Source organism: Triturus cristatus, chromosome 2_1, assembly GCF_964204655.1.
Source record: "Triturus cristatus chromosome 2_1, aTriCri1.1, whole genome shotgun sequence".
Lineage (NCBI taxonomy): Eukaryota > Metazoa > Chordata > Amphibia > Caudata > Salamandridae > Triturus > Triturus cristatus.
In genome coordinates this window covers 549,120,595-549,136,900 of record NC_140581.1, presented here as the reverse complement: position 1 = coordinate 549,136,900, position 16,306 = coordinate 549,120,595, and positions in this window count along the sequence as shown.

Here is a 16,306-nt window from a genome sequence, read left to right as displayed (position 1 = left end):
TAAAGTTTGATGATGACAACATTCCTTATGCGCAGTAACGTCTCATAATTCCAAGAAACCCAATACGGATTGTGTTGATCTATTCAATGATCCTGGAATGCATTGTCCTAATAACAAAAGATAAAAAAATAAAGACAAGTGCAATAAATTAAAACCTACTTATGATCATTGCCTGAAAAACATTACATTAAATTAAAATTATATTATAAATACAGTTAGGAAGTCCGGTTCAACATATTATCCATTGTTGAATCTCTGACCTGAATATCAATCATGTTCCATATTACTACAGGCCAAATACCAGATTTTACCACCCTCAGTTTATTACACACCCTATCAACCTACATGTATTACCAGTTCCTCACTGGAATTCAATCCTATAGGCATTAATGTTTCAAAGTCTATTATATATTTAGACTCTAAAACCCGCAGTTGGCGCTCTCTATCCCCACCACGTCTCTGAGATTTTACAGCATCTAAAACGACAAATGAAAGTAATTTGTCTTTCTGACCATGCATTGACTTACAGTGGTGGGCGACAGGGTACTGTTCATCAAGGTTCCTTATTGCCCTTTTGTGCTTAAGAACTCATTTTTTCGCACTATGTTTGGTGCTTCCTATATAGAGTTTTTTGCATGGGCATATTAAACAGTAAACACAAAACTCAGTGTTACAATCATAGCTGCCCTTAATAAGGAAGTCCCTATTACTGTTGGGCACTCTGATTTTGGTACAGTTTTTACTGTTAATGCAGGCTTTGCAATGCAACAACAAGTGAAGCCCGTATTATTGGCTTGATAGTCCTTTCTATATTTCGATGTTATTTGGTTCCGGCTAAGCTCATCTGTAAGAGACAGCCCCCTTCTGAATGTTATTTGGGGTGCTTCATGTAAATATTTATCCAAAGTTGGATCGGTTTTCAGGATATGCCAATTGCGCTTAAAAATTTTGCGAACTTGAAAAGCTTGATTAGAGTAGGTGGTTATAAACCTCATTTGTAATTCTGCTTGACTGGATTTCAGCTTTGAATTTAAAAGAGATACCCTTTCTAGTTGGTCTACTTTAGTCACAGCTGTTTGAATCACTTTCTGGGTGTATCCTCGTTCTCTAAATCTGTTACACATAACAGCCTTTTCCTTTTCAAATTCTATTGTAGTACTGCTGTTCCTTTTGGCTCGAATCAGTTCACCATAAGGTATGCTTTGGATTAGGCTATATGGATGAGCACTGGATGCAAATAGCAAGCTATTCCCCGCAGTATCTTTTCTGTGTAGTTTGGTTACAAAATGATTATTCTGTACCATTACCTCCACATCCAGGAACGCTATCTTATTGCTGCTGATCTGAGATGTAAGTTCTATGTTTAGATTGTTGTTATTAAGGGCCTGGATAAAGCCTGGATGTGGAAGAGCACTCGTAGCCATTATAAGATGGCGGACAAAGATGATCTGTATTACAGCAATGCGTTAGTCCTATTTCTATTGGTATGAATGAAAGTACGCAAACAGAAGTGTAACATTGCTAGCTTCACCGTGAACAAGCCTTAACGGCGAAACGCGTCGGTGTGTGACTTCTTGTTGCTAAATAAATATTAGAAGCATCCTAGAGTGTCCGGAGTACCTTTTTCCTGAAAGAAAGGGTTGGTTTTATATATATGTTTCAGTTACGTTAAAGTTAGAAATTAGCATTTACAAAACCTTTGAAATTCACTTAAAAAACCATAGCTTTCAGGCACGTTATAGATAGGAATTAGCATTTAAAATACCTTAGAAATTCACAGAAAAACACATAGGTTTCAGGGGTGTTATAGTTAGCTGGACATTGCACTTGTGCAAAATCATTGAAATTCAACCGTTATAGTTAGTTCAGCTATCTATAACTTGCGCGACCGCAATGCACTGTTGATGACGTCACATATTACATCACTCATGACATGGTCAGTGACATCACTCATGACATCACTGATGACATCTCAAATGACATCACTGATGACATCATCCAGTGAATGTGTGTTTTTCTGAAAATTACATATGTTTTATATATGTATATCTGAAGGTCGATGGAAGAATAAATGGGTATATAAGTGTCTAAATGGATGATTTGTTTTTGAAAAATTGATTGTATAACTGACTGATTAAGTGTATCTTAGTGAATACATGGCTTAGTGAGTAATGTTTAAATATGTAAATATCTGTATCAGTCTCTCACTTTGTGTATAAGTGGCTGCATGGGTTGGTGAGTAGCTACATGAGTGTCTATATAGGTTATTAGTTGGTTTTTTGAGTATCAGTATGAGTGTCTGAGTGTCTGTATGGTTCGGTGGGGGGTATTACGTAGTGCATAGGTGTATGAATGAGTGACTCACTGTTTGTATGTGTTGAAGACAGCATGTGTGCAGGACTGTATGGGTGGATGAGTGTGTGCATGGGTGTGTTAGTGAGTGAATGACTGTCTCAATAGTGTCATTATGAGTAACTACATATGTTTTAAACTAGTATATGTGACTATTGGTGTATATAAGTGAGTATATGTGAGAGTGAGAGATTGAAAGAGTTCCTGTATGAATAAGTATGTGTTTCTATAAGTGATTGTTTAAAAGACTAAGTATGTGTAAGTTTCTGTAGAAGTAAGTGTGGTGGTGTGTGTATAACTGTATATGCAAGTAAATGGATGTTTGATTCTTTATTAGCATGAGTGACTATGTGCGTGAGTAACTTTATGGATGAGTGGCGTTGTGTAACAGGATGTATAGGTGTATGAGTACATATGATGAGTGAGTACATGTATGAGTGACTGTATAGGACTGTTGGTGAATGAGTGGATGTGTATGTGGATCTTAGAATTACTGAATAGGTAACTGATATTGGTATGTCAATTGTTTTGAAAATTTTAGTTTCTATTTTTGAATGTGTGTATCAAAGGTTATATTGGGGGAGAGGAGGTCTGCCACACTATCACAAGGATGATGTCATCAGTGATGTCATGAGTGATGTCACTGACCATGTCATGAGTGATGTAATATGTGACGTCATCAGCAGTGCATTGCGGGCGCGCGAGTTATAGTTAGCTGAACTAACTATAACGGGGGAATTTCAATGGTTTTGTACAAGTGAAAAGTCCAGCTAACTATAACGCCCCTGAAACCTATGTTTTTTTCAGTGAATTTCTAAGGTTTTTTAAATGCTAATTCCTAACTATAACGTGCCTAAAACCTATGGTTTTTTCAGTGAATTTCAAAGGTTTTTTAAATGCTAATTTCTAACTATGCCTACAGAGATAGGACATGTGTAGAAAGAAGAAAAAACGCACAGAAAGAAAAAAAGAAATGCAGGAAGAAGCAACAGAAGTCCTCAAAGACGAAGAAAAGTGCAGGAAGAAGGATAACCTGCAGAAAGAACAAAAAGAAGAGCAGAAAGAAGCCTTGTTGCAAAATCATCCTGTACCCTCAACTTTTTCAGACGGATACTGGTGGTAACTGAGTCTGACTAACCAGTCCTAGAGCCAGTGCTATGTTAAAAGACACTCGGAATACAGTGAAACCACCTACATACACTAGGGAACACTATGCGTTGGGATCACCGTGTGATCAGCATGACCTCCCCTGTAAGCCCCTAGTATATAATAGGGCAGGGGATTAAAACTACCTCTTAAAACGCGCCACAGGGCGTGTTTGCACACGTCACCTCAGGCCCGTCCCCTCACTTCCCCACTGTGTAAACATGCCCTGTGGCTGTTTTAAGTTGGAAGATTAAGTCCCCTTGAATCCTGAGGGTCCCTAGGGTCCAACTAGACCACTAGGTACCTCCAGTAAGCGCCACAGAGCTGCGTTGCAGAGAGATGTAAAAAGGGGCACGGCCTAGACCACCTCTCTGCAACGCAGCGCAGTGGTGCTTACTGGAAGCACCTGGTGGGCTAGTTGGCCCCCAGGGTCCCTCAGTATTGAAAGGGAATTATTTCCCTAACTTAAAACGCGCCACAGGGTGTGTTTGCACATGTCACCTCAGGCCCCGTCCCCTCCCTTCACCACTGTGTAAACGCGCCCTGTGGCCGTTCTAAGTTGAGAGATTAAGTCCCCTTGAATCTTAAGGGTCCCTAGGGTCAAACTAGCCCACTAGGTACCTCCAGTAAGCGCCACAGAGCTGCGTTGCATAGAGGTGTAAAAAGGGGCGTGGCCTCAGAACACCTGTCTGCAACGCAGCTCCCTGGCGCATACTGGAGATGCCTGTTGGGCTAGTTGGCCCTCAGGGACCTTCAGTATTGAAGGGGAATTAATTCCCCAACTTACAACTGGCCAGGGGCGTGTTTGCAGAGTGCTGCAAGGAGGGGGCGTGGCCTCCGGCGCGATGCCGGTCTTTTATTTATTTTATTTTTTAAGAAGGTTGGCTGTGTGGCCCCCCTTCTTTTTCTAATTTACTGGCCCTGGGGACCCCATCCCGCAGGCTCTGCACCCTAATTTTTTTTGTTGAAAAAAATTAATTTGGCCCTCCCTGTCCGGATTGGTCAAGGTAGTTTAGAACCTAAGCGATTGGGTCCTACATTCAAACTCAGGCAAGGTTATACCCAGTTGCACTCCTCCATTAATTGGTCTCAGTTAGTGGCGAGGCAAATTGCAAAATTATAGTTAGAAAACTTCAAGCACCTCACACTGCTCCAACATGGCGGCCTTGGGTATTGGGTTAGCGCTCTAGTGTTGCACCCATGTTTTGACAGCTCAGCTGTATCGAGCGCGCTCACCTGATTACCGGCGCACTTCAACTGAATTCCTTCGCCGGCTGACGCGTTCTTTTCTCCTCAGAATGTGCCGTTTTTTTCCTGTTCGATTCCAGACTCATTTGAATCTCCGAACTGAATTTCCTGCGAGGTTCTAACGCTCGCATCATACAGTGACGCCTTGGTGAGGTATTTTTTCTGTAATTTCTGAGAGAGAGTTTCCGTTTTCCCTCATCGCACCAGCTTCCAGAGAACGTATCCTTTATGTGAGGCAGCACTCGTCAGTGCTGTACAATTGGTCAGAAAAAACCTTCAGTTGTCTCAGAATTATCGTTCCAGTGTTCCTAATTCTTTTTGGAGCTTGAACTTTTTTCACTTGAAATTAAAGACAATTCTTTTGGAAATTCTCTAGAGACATTTGCTATTGAGAAGATGCTGTTCATTAGCAGTGACTGTGATTCTGAAAATCTCCGGAGTACTCCTCATCTCTTGAAGTAGGGGTTTTACCAGCACTCAACACAACTAGTAGGCAGGAATATATATATATATATATTGTTACTTACCGACATCACCAACTCTGCAGAGCTATCTCCGGAACTAGTCTCCTGCTGAATGAATGTGTTCAAGACATTTTTGATATTAAAGAGTATTACTTGGAAAGCACATATTACCAGAGAGAGGCAAGGTTCCACACAAGACAAGGTAACCATTGGGTGCTAGAAGTGTAGGATTGCAAGCATTAGAGGGTATGTTAGGCGTTTAGGGCTGTAATAATTTTGTGCTAAATTTTGCAGGTGCAGAAAGTCCCTACCTGGGAAGCATCTTACGAAGACATCAGTGTGGCAGTCTCTCTTTCTGTCCCATTCCCCTTTCCCCCCTGCTTCTGATATCAGAGAGATTCTGGTTTAGGGGCATTGGGGAGTTGGGAAATAATCCTCGAGGAACTTCAGCTGTTCGGCTCCTGTGGAAGAATCTAGATTCAGGGACTGGGCCTGTCTGTCAGGCCCAGTACCTGGAATCGAACAGGAAAAAACGGCACGTTCTGAGGAGAAAAGAACGCGTCAGCCGGCGAAGGAATTCAGTTGAAGTGCGCCGGTAATCAGGTGAGCGCGCTCGATACAGCTGAGCTGTCAAAACATGGGTGCAATACTAGAGCGCTAACCCAATACCCAAGGCCGCCATGTTGGAGCAGTGTGAGGTGCTTGAAGTTCTCTAACTATAATTTTACAATTTGCCTCGCCACTAACTGAGACCAATTAATGGGGGAGTGCAACTGGGTATAACCTTGCCTGAGTTTGAATGTAGGACCCAATCGCTTAGGTTCTAAACTACCTTGACCAATCCTGACACTCCCAAGGTCTTAATCAGCCCCGGGGACCCCAACCCCCGGGTCATGGCCTTTTATTTTTTAAATTCTGTAGGAGGGGGCTGCGTGGCCTCCCTCCTCAGGCCACTTATGGCCCCGGGGACCCCATGCCCCGGGGCCGGCCTTTGTTTTTTATTATTTAAAAAATAAATATATTTATAGAAACACCTAGGACATGCTGGACAAACCGTATGTAATTATCACCATGACGATTTGCGTGATATTCATTAAAGGGCGTCTATGCATAGAATGAATCCACGTGGAATGTATTTACATCGCTAGTGAAGCTCTGACGTGTCTGACGACCCACCATGCCTAATCCCGGCGTCCCCACCAGTGGGTACTCTCCAAGTAGACACCCTTGTCGTTTATTTATACAAACATGGATAGCTATTGACGGGCACATTTAATATACACGCACACCAAGCCATTCAAAGGGGATTCGACAAAAATTTGACCAAACTATGCAAGAAACCCCCCTCACGGTTAATAAAACCGGATGTGTAATACTTTTTATTTTACTCTCTGGAAAGGAGATGAATCTCACTTGAGAGTCACAGCGTGCACCGGGCTGAGCCCAATGCTGTGTTACACCCACCAGTGCCCGCCGAGTGCCTCACACCTCTGTGTTGTATTCCACCAGCTAGTGCGTATGCTATGACACTCTCTAGCCCATGTGCACTGTAACACCACCCCGTGAATATGTCATGCCACACTTGCCTTCGCACGGGTTATATTGTCCCATCTAACGTGCCTTCCTCGATGCCTATGTTATAACGCACAGCGCTATGCCATATATATTACAATCTGGTATCCATATCTTTGTCACAGTGCATATGCAATGTTACACTCCCCAGCACATATTTTATATTACAACTTTAGAGACTAGTTAGGTTACACAACACTGCCCTGTGCATATTACACTCCAAGGCGCATATTGCATAGCACACGCTAGTGCCTGTGCTATCTCGCGCTCTCCAATGAATCTGTCATTGCGCACAATGTATTGCATATTATATTTCATGCCCCGGTTCATCTTATATCACACTTTTTGGTGCATAGTTTATACCATATACTATATCTAGTTTTCATTTTCAATCGTGCTCTCAGGACTATGTTCTATATAACACTGCGTCCACCTACCCTTTTCACGGGCATTACATTTTGCGATGGGGGTGGAGGGTCAGGGGGTGTTTCTGCCAAGTGAGCCCGGAGTCACAGTCACAAACGTCCTCTTCTTCCTGAATAAAAGTGAGATTATGCTGCATACTTGTTCATATTTTAAGTAGTTCGCACAGACACACATTTTAAAAACAATAAAGTTCCTAATACCCACCTTCTCTGAACAGTTAGCTTGCTGCCCCATCCACCTCCTCCCTATCCTCTGTTATCTGAATCCATGGACTAGCCTCCTCCCTCCTGCCATGCATGGTCTGATGTGCTGCCACTGCCCTCCATTTAGCATGATGTACCAGTCCACTCCACCTGCCCTCCATTGCCCAATTATATGGCCAATCATTGACCTCCTGCTTAGCCTCTGTGCTTAGCTTGCCGCCCCTATTCTCCTTCCCCCTGCCCTCCGATGTCTTTATGCATGCCCCTGCTCCATCCTTTTTGCCCACCATGTACCATGGACCTGCCACTCCTATCTACTCTGAGTGTTCTGTTGAGCTGCTACTCCCCTCCCACCTGCCTAGCATTGTCAGATGACTGTAACTTGTCCCTGCCACCTCCACCCTGCCTGTCCACATGCCATGCCCCTATCCCCTTCCTCCTGTCCTCCAAGGTCCATTTTACTGCCACACCCTTCTGCCCTCCCTGGTCTGTTGTACTGCAACTGCTCCTCCTGCCTGCCCCGCGCAGTCTGTTGAGAAGCCCCTTCCCCTGAACTCTCTTGTCTGTGCCAGGTCCTGACCCTCCCTTCTATCCTCCATGGTCCTTTGTGCATGCCCCTGCACACTCCTTCCTGCCCATCATAGCCATTGTGCTGCCACTAACCCTCCCGCTTGCCATGCATGGTCTTCTGTGCTGCCATGGCCCCTCCCACCTTCCCTGTGTGGTCAGCTAGCTGCCCCTGACCCCCTCCCACCTTCCCTCCATGGTCTGTGTGTATGCCATCATAGTCTCATTGTTGCACTCAATGGTGTGTCTTGTTTCTAGTGCCCATCATGCCTGACCTCCATGGTCATCTTGCTGCTCCTGCCCTGCCCCCTTGTCCCCAGCCCTCTGTTTCCATGTGCAGACCCCTATTCCCTCCCTCCTGGCTTGTCTGTTCCATTGTAATGCCCCTGATCCATCCCTCTGCCATTTATGGTCTGTTATGCTGCAGCTTTCTCTCCTGTCTGTCCATTATGGTCAGCTAGCTACCATTGCCTCTTTCCCCTCTGTTCTCTGTTGTCCATGTGCATGGTCCTGTCCCCTCCCTATTGCTTTCTATGGATTGTTGTGCTGCACTCCCGTCCCTCATGCGCTGTGTGGTGTATTGTGCTGCTGCAAACCCTGATGCCTGCCCTGTAGGGTCAGTTTGGTGCACCTCTCCATGTCCCTCCTGTCCTCTGTTATCCGAGTCCATGTCCCTACGCCAACTCCTCCTGCCTACCATGATCCAATGTACCATACTTGCGAACATTTTGAACTTGGTAAGAGGGAGATTTTGAAAAAAACTGGGATATTGATTTTCCCCTTTGAGTTACATTGAAAAAGAGGAGATTGTAGACAGGAGACAGATCAAATAAAGCCCATTTGAGCTTAAAAACATTGGACGTTTCCTGGCTGAAACGGGTCTGTTGGCATGTATGGTTGTACTACCACTGCCTCTTCCTTCTGCCCACAATGGTCTATTATATTGCCACAGCCTCTCTTGCCAGTCCTGTATTGTTGGTTTGTTGCCCCTGCCCCCCTTTCCACTGCCCTCCATAGTCTGTTGTGCTGTCACTGCCCTTCCTGCCTGCCCAGTGTGGTAAAATTGTTGCCTCTGCACTCTCCTACCTGCCTTCAATTTTCAGAGTCCGTGCCCCTGGCCTCTGCCTCTCAACAGTATCCCAATGAACAACTAGATTGATAACATTCTATATTTATTACAAAAGTGTGGAACGCCTGACGTCATCTTGATGTAATCAAAACTGTACTACCTAGAGTATTTCCTTTAGAAATTACATATATGAGAGGGTCTTATTTGCATCAAAATTATGGTTAGTGCTCTAAAAAACTAAAATGAGGACATATTTTCTGAGTTTTCAAATAGCGACAAAGAACTTTTAAATTATTTGTAATCTTTATGTTTTTTTATCCAGTTGACCACTTGATTAAATGTTGCACCTAGGGGAGAGGATGTGGTGTTACTTCCAGAGCTGCAGACTTTGCAACTGGGGAACCAGGTTGGAGTTTCTGCTTCAGCTCAACATTCTGTGATTCTGGTCAAATCACTTGATCTCCCCATGTCTACAACCAAAATGAATTTGATCTTGTGTGATGTAACCAATGCTCATGTAAAGCACTCCAATACCTGACAAGTCTGCACTATATAAAACTGCAAATACACAAAAAATAAGTGTTTTGCACACTTCTGTCATTGGGCTACATCTGGGCTACATCTGGGTGATATTTGTGCTGCATTTGGGCTCTTTTGTCTCTGGTGGCCATCTTTGGAGATTTATTTGTTATGAAGTTTTAAGTGTTACCAGTTTATTCCAATCAAGATGGCTTCAGGTGCGCCATACTTTTGTCATAAGTAAGACAGTAAGCGCTCTAGTTGTTCTTAAGAACACTCTGGGACATTCTGTCATCGGGCTATACTTGGGCTACATCTGGGTGATATTTGGGCAACATTTGGGCTCTTTTGTCTCTGGTGGCCATCTTGGGAGATGTATTTGTTATGAAGTTTCCTAATTTCCTCATTTACTGCAGTCTCCTCAGTGGGAATACGTTCAGTTTTTTATTTTGGTTCCATCAAGAAGGCATTCAGATGTGTCACACATTTGCCATAAATTCTGAATGTTAGCACTCTAGTTGCTCATTAGATCACTGTAGTAAAACTACTGCTCACCAGGGAAGTCTGCTGCTGGTATTCAAAGTGCATGTGTCAGTCTGCATGTCAGAATTTGTTTATGAAATAGAAGAGGATTTGAGAAGTCAAAATGTGCCCTAATTTTTTTTTCTGCAGAACTAATCATAATTTCTATGGCAAAATGAACCCCCTCATTTTGTTCCTTTGTAAATTAAATGTTTTAAGTGTTACCACTTTATTACAATCAAGATGGCTTCAGGTGCGCCATACTTTTGTCATAAGTAAGACTGTTAGCGCTCTAGTTGTTCATTAGAACACTCTGGGACATTCTGTCATTGACCTATACTTGGGCTACATCTGGGTGATATTTGGGCTACATTTGGGCTCTTTTGTCTCTGGTGGCCATCTTGGGAGATTTATTTGTTATGAAGTTTCCTAATTTCCTCATTTACTGCAGTCTCCTCAGTAGGAAATACTTTCAGTTTTTTACTTTGGTTCCATCAAGAAGGCATTCAGATGTGTCACACATTTGCCATAAATTCTGAATGTTAGCACTCTAGTTGCTTATTAGATCACTGTAGTAAAGCTACTGCTCACCAGGGAAGTCTGCTGCTGGTATTGAAAGTGCATGTTTCAGTCTGCATGTCAGAATTTTTTAATGAAATAGAAGAGGATTTGAGAAGTCACTCAAAATGTGCCCTAATTTTTCTTTCTGCAGCACTAATTATACTTTCTATGGCAAAATGAACCCCCTCATTTTGTTCCTTTTTAAATTAAATGTTTTAAGAGTTACCACTTTATTCCAACCAAGATGGCTTCAGTTGTGCCATGCGTTTGTCATAAGTAGGACTGTTAGCGCTCTAGTTGTTCTTTAGAACACTCTGGGAAGCTGCAGTAGAACACAAAGGAAACAACTGGCAGTCTCTGCCCTTGTTGGATGTACATGTTTTATTGAAAATGTCAGACTTCATTCTCACGTGACTGAGAAAGATAATGTGAATTTACAGAAAATATGCTCTCAGTTTGGCTTATAGATCACCTTCCAAACCTCTGTGGGAAAAGCATGAGAAAATAGTTTTCTCTCAAACATGATTCATGATATCACAGCAGAAGGCTTTTTCACATGGTAAAATCACCCTAGAACACACCACAATACCTAAAATGAGTATGGTACCATCAACAAATGATTTATAATGTAACTAAAGTCTTAAAACCTTCTATTAACTGCAATGCTTTTTAATGAGGTGTTATCATGTATATTCGTCCCAAGATGGCTGCCAACACTTCTTGGATGAAGTGCTGACAGCCAATCAGATATCACGATGAGATGTGTAGTTAGGCTCCGCCCAGATATATATGTGATTTTACTTTTGATTTTCTCAGGAACTACTGAACAGATTGACACCATATATGCAAAAGGCACATGCCTGACCTGAGGACTACTTCTTTGCCAAATTTCAAGTCATTCTGTTCAGCCGTTCGGGCTGTACCTTCGACTAAAGGTCCTATGGGAAAATGCATGGGGAAAACGTGTTTTGGGACCCCCCTTTTTTCTCTGCCCCCGCTTGACGAATCACCCCGAGACTTTCAGGGTAGGAGCTGAGCGGAGCGCCCCATTAGTTTTGAAAATTTCACGAAGATAAGTCAACCGGCGCCAAAGTTATTCAAAATAGAATTTTCAGATTTCCTATGGGAACTCGGTCCTAACTATAACTATCTACTGGCGACCGCCAGTAGATAATATATATATATATATATTCTTTTTTTTTTTTTAATTTCAAACACCAATGTCACAGGACACATGAAGCTGCGCACTCGGGCTCGATGCAATAAATTCAGTTTATTCCAGCTTGTGCCAGGAATCAAGAAGCTAACACACGTGTTCCGGCCACCTGGCCTTCATCAGTTTTAGTTACCACATAATTCATCACCTTTAAATAACAAATCATTTTATTCGTCGGTCGAAAAGTCATTACAAAAAATAAACAAAGGACTTAAAAGGGCTCGCTTATACATGTTCTTGTGGCGGCCATTTTAGGCTAGTTTTGGTACATCGTGGTGTGTAAATAATTAATTTACGTAATCCATTACAAAAACTGGCTCAACACATCAACATCCTTGATAGATCATCGTTTGATGTTTCAAATATGTTACATATGGAACCACCCAAAATGGACAACATATTTCACTTTGGGCCGTTATTTGTGGTGTGATTCATTTCCACAGATCAAAACATATATATTGTCATATCTAATGCGGATCAATATTATCACCTGTAAATTACGCCCTTAATGGGCAAACGGGCCCTAGAAAATCATGTGCATATTAAAAACATGAAACATTAACACAGCAAAAAATCGACTTGTTACACTGCAAATGCAACATCATAGCATGGCGATAAGATGGCTCATTGCCCCATATCACAAGAGCGGTGTTTACGAAATACACAAATAGTGGTATTCTTAATAGGCCATTTCATTCCCACTCTCCTATGGTTTAAAAGACCATTTCCCAGCATTCCTGAGTAATACCGCCCGAAGTGAGCAAATATTCTGCCACAACATTTTATCCCACAAATGACCAAAGCTGGAGCACACACGGGCGATAACCAACCACGACAGTGCATACCCAGTGGCCAGACATTTTTCAGAAGTCCATGATTCATGAAGTTATAAATTAAGGTACTTCTGGCTAGGCCAGGTCCCGATCAAAGAGAGGGGAGGAGATAGAGTAAAGCTGCTACGGCAGTTGGAAGCCAGATATGTTATTGAGCTACGAACTCGTACCCCCTGGGGACTCAACAGTGAGGAAGAGCTTTGGTCTGCTCTGCAGGTTACTCAAAGATCAGACTTGCAAGATAAACATTCTGCACATTGATGATATGAAACCACAGATTTGATGCAATGTGTATTTGTGAGACAATTTGGTGGCTTACTTATGAGCCCTTTGCGCCAGCATTGGATCACTTTTTGTGGCGCTGCAGCGGAGTAAAAAATGTGCCACATTGCGCATATTTACAAAGTGACACATCTAAGCAGATGCATCACTTTGTAAAGCACTGAGCTACTTCATACCTGTGTCATGTATAATGTATGCAGAGTGGGTGTTCCTACGTAAAAAAGGGTTGTAGAAGTGGGGCAGTGAAATCTATGACATTTCAAGTTGCCAATTCTAGGATGCCAATGAGTCAAAATCTTACGCTTGCCTAACAGCAGGCGTAAGACTGACGCAGACCCCTTTAACATGGCTCTTGCCCATGTGTAATGACCGATTGCTGGAGTAGAGTTACTTTAGCAACACACTCCAGCGATGCATCATTACTGCCCCTACAGATACGTCAGAAATACTGACATTTCTGTAAATCCTTGCAGCATGGAGCACTGTACAGTAAATACAGCGCATCTTTGGTGTCACAAGGAGGTCGCACTGAAAAGTGTTGCATCGGTGTTTTCACGAAGCGATGCAACACTTTTCATAAATGAGGCCCTTGGTTTATATGTGCAAGGCTATCTCGAAAATATGACCTTTGCAGCCCCTAGCGTAGTCAATTAGCTTAACCATAATGAGAAATTGTAAAACTATCTATTTAACAGTTCGGCAGCTAACAACTCTATTTATTTTAATGAGACAGAGGTTATGATAAACGCCCGACTCAATTGTCCTCAACACACAGTACTCTTTGACTTCATTAATGAATGTTGTTTCACATTTTAACACGTAAATTTAAACAGTGACTAAAATAAATAATAAGTAGGGTCAACAAGTGGGATACAATAATCATCCACAGTAACTTTGGCAGAAACACCGCATAGAATTGTAGTTTACTTTGACTGCCTCGCGCTCTGAATGCATCTAGTGATACACTCACATGTGGATGTGATAAGAACATTGGTTAATCTCAGAAAATAATTGTTCATTTCAAATATAACTTAGTCATTGATAATATGACATCCATTCAAAAAGGCATTTGGCTTGCTTAAATTGAGTTTAAATTCACAACTATTTCGCAGGAACGTTCCTATCATATCGAGCGTCGGATTAACTCCTTATCCAGGGTGAGAACAGGTAAGAACACACTCCAAATTGGCGCAGGTGCAAGGGAAGGGCCTTTTCATGCTAGAAAATGTTATCTCAATAGAGAAATAAAATAATTAGCAAATGCAAATACAATTGATTATAATTAAGCGTACGTAAGTGTACGCCTGTTACATATTACACAGTGGAGGCTGCCAACCTGTAGCTATAGTTAGGTCAGAGTTTCCACAGGAAAAGCGTTTTCTTTTTGCTAATAACTTTGGCACTGTTTGATGAATCCATACAAGACTTTCTCAACAATAAGTGCCTTCACATCAATTTCTTAGTGGAAAGTTTTGGGGTGATCTATCAAGAGGGGGGCCAGGAAAAAGAGAGAGTCACTAAACATTGATTTGGCATGTTAATTCTCATTGAAAACTTCTGTTGTTGATAAAGAATAAATGCTGAACGCAACAACAACGAATTTGGCAAAAAGGTAGAACTTTACTCTGAAAGTCTGCTTTTTATGATTGACTTGGACGCGATTACAACAAATTTAGCAAAAAGGTAGAACTTTACTCTGAAAGTCTGCTTTTTATGATTGACTGTGAATTCTTACAGCTATTTTTGAGAAATGTTTGTTTAAAGAGGTGCTCAGGTGGCCATACAGTGGTAAAGAAAATAGGCCTGTCCGGGCTTGGGCCCACAAGTGTTCTGCAGGAGTCCCATGGAACCAAAAATTAGAAAATAGGGTGATCTGATTGCTGAGGGAGCTTTTTCTCTCCCAGGCCATTTTGGTACTGTGGGACCAGGACCAGTCCTGTGGCACCAAACAATCTGATTGGCTGGCGGCTTCCTAAGAAAACTATTTCGCACATCATTACAGGACATGGGGACTCAGTCCGCATGTCCTGAATTTGTTTACAAAAAGTAGTACATGGCCCCTGCTGTCTGGAGATCCTTTGGGGCAGATTTATTGAGGGACTTGCGCCCCTTTTACGCCGCCGTTGCGTCACTTTTGTGACGCAGCGGCGGCGTAAACCCTGCGCCATGTTGCGCCCCATTTACATCGTGACGCATCTATGGAGATGCGTCACGGTGTAAAGCCCTGCGCCACATGAAACCTGCGTCAGGTTTCATGTGGGCGTTTCTACTCAGGGGGGGCGTTCCGTCGCAGGAACGCCCCTGAAAAGTGACTCAGTGAAATCTATAAGATTTCACTGAGTCACTTTCCCAACGCTGATTCGTCAAAACCCTGCGCCTGCTTGAAGCAGGCGTAAGGCTTGACGTACCATGTTAGGGATAGAGTAGGTTGGAACAGTGCTGGAGTTGCGTCACGCTTGCGACGCAACTTCAGCACTGCGCCAACCTTACACCGGCAGATGCGTCACGTATCTGCTTGTCCTTGCGCCACGATGCACCGCATCTGCGGTCGCGCAAGGGCAAACTTGCATGACGCATCTTCCCTGGCGCATCCATGCTGATTTGCAGGGATGCGCCAGGGAACATAAATCTGCCCCTTTGTCTTTATGAAGAGTCCTCTGGTCTTCAGGTTAATGTGCGTAAATCCCAACTAGAGGAGGGGACCCTTAACTTTCAACTGTTGGCTTCACCCCCTCGACCATGTCCTCCTCAGATGGAGCCAGCTACCCTTTTATCCCATGGGACGCATCTGACTGATATGTTTCTCCATGACATTTATATGTTTTGGCAAACTTCCCATACCCAATCCCCGGAAATTGTTCTGGTCCCTGACCTCCAGACTTTCATCCATTGTATAGGCCAGTAAGCGCCATTGTGTGGCATTCAATTCAGCATGAAAATCCCCCTTTGATGGTGGTCTGGATATGTCTGACATTCCCAGTTGCTATCTGGCGACAAATTTGGTATGCATACATGAGTGGGTTGCAGGGGGCTGGGATGACCCTACCTACCACCTAGAGCTTCATCTTCTGCAGTTTGAAGGGCTTCTTGATTATCTCTATGGATGCCTTTTTATGACACCATCCTGCACCCGTGTAGCTGTGTTTTGCTGGAGGGTAGCATTGCACCTTATTCAGTGAGACCACCGCCTGACAGGACTGAACCCCCCCCCCCCCCCCTCAGAGACTGCGTGATTTCAGCAGGTCTCCAACCTCGAAGGGTTTGCCCAATGGGACCTCATTGGAATTACTTGGGAGATGTCCAGCAGGGGGTAGACTGATGTCCTT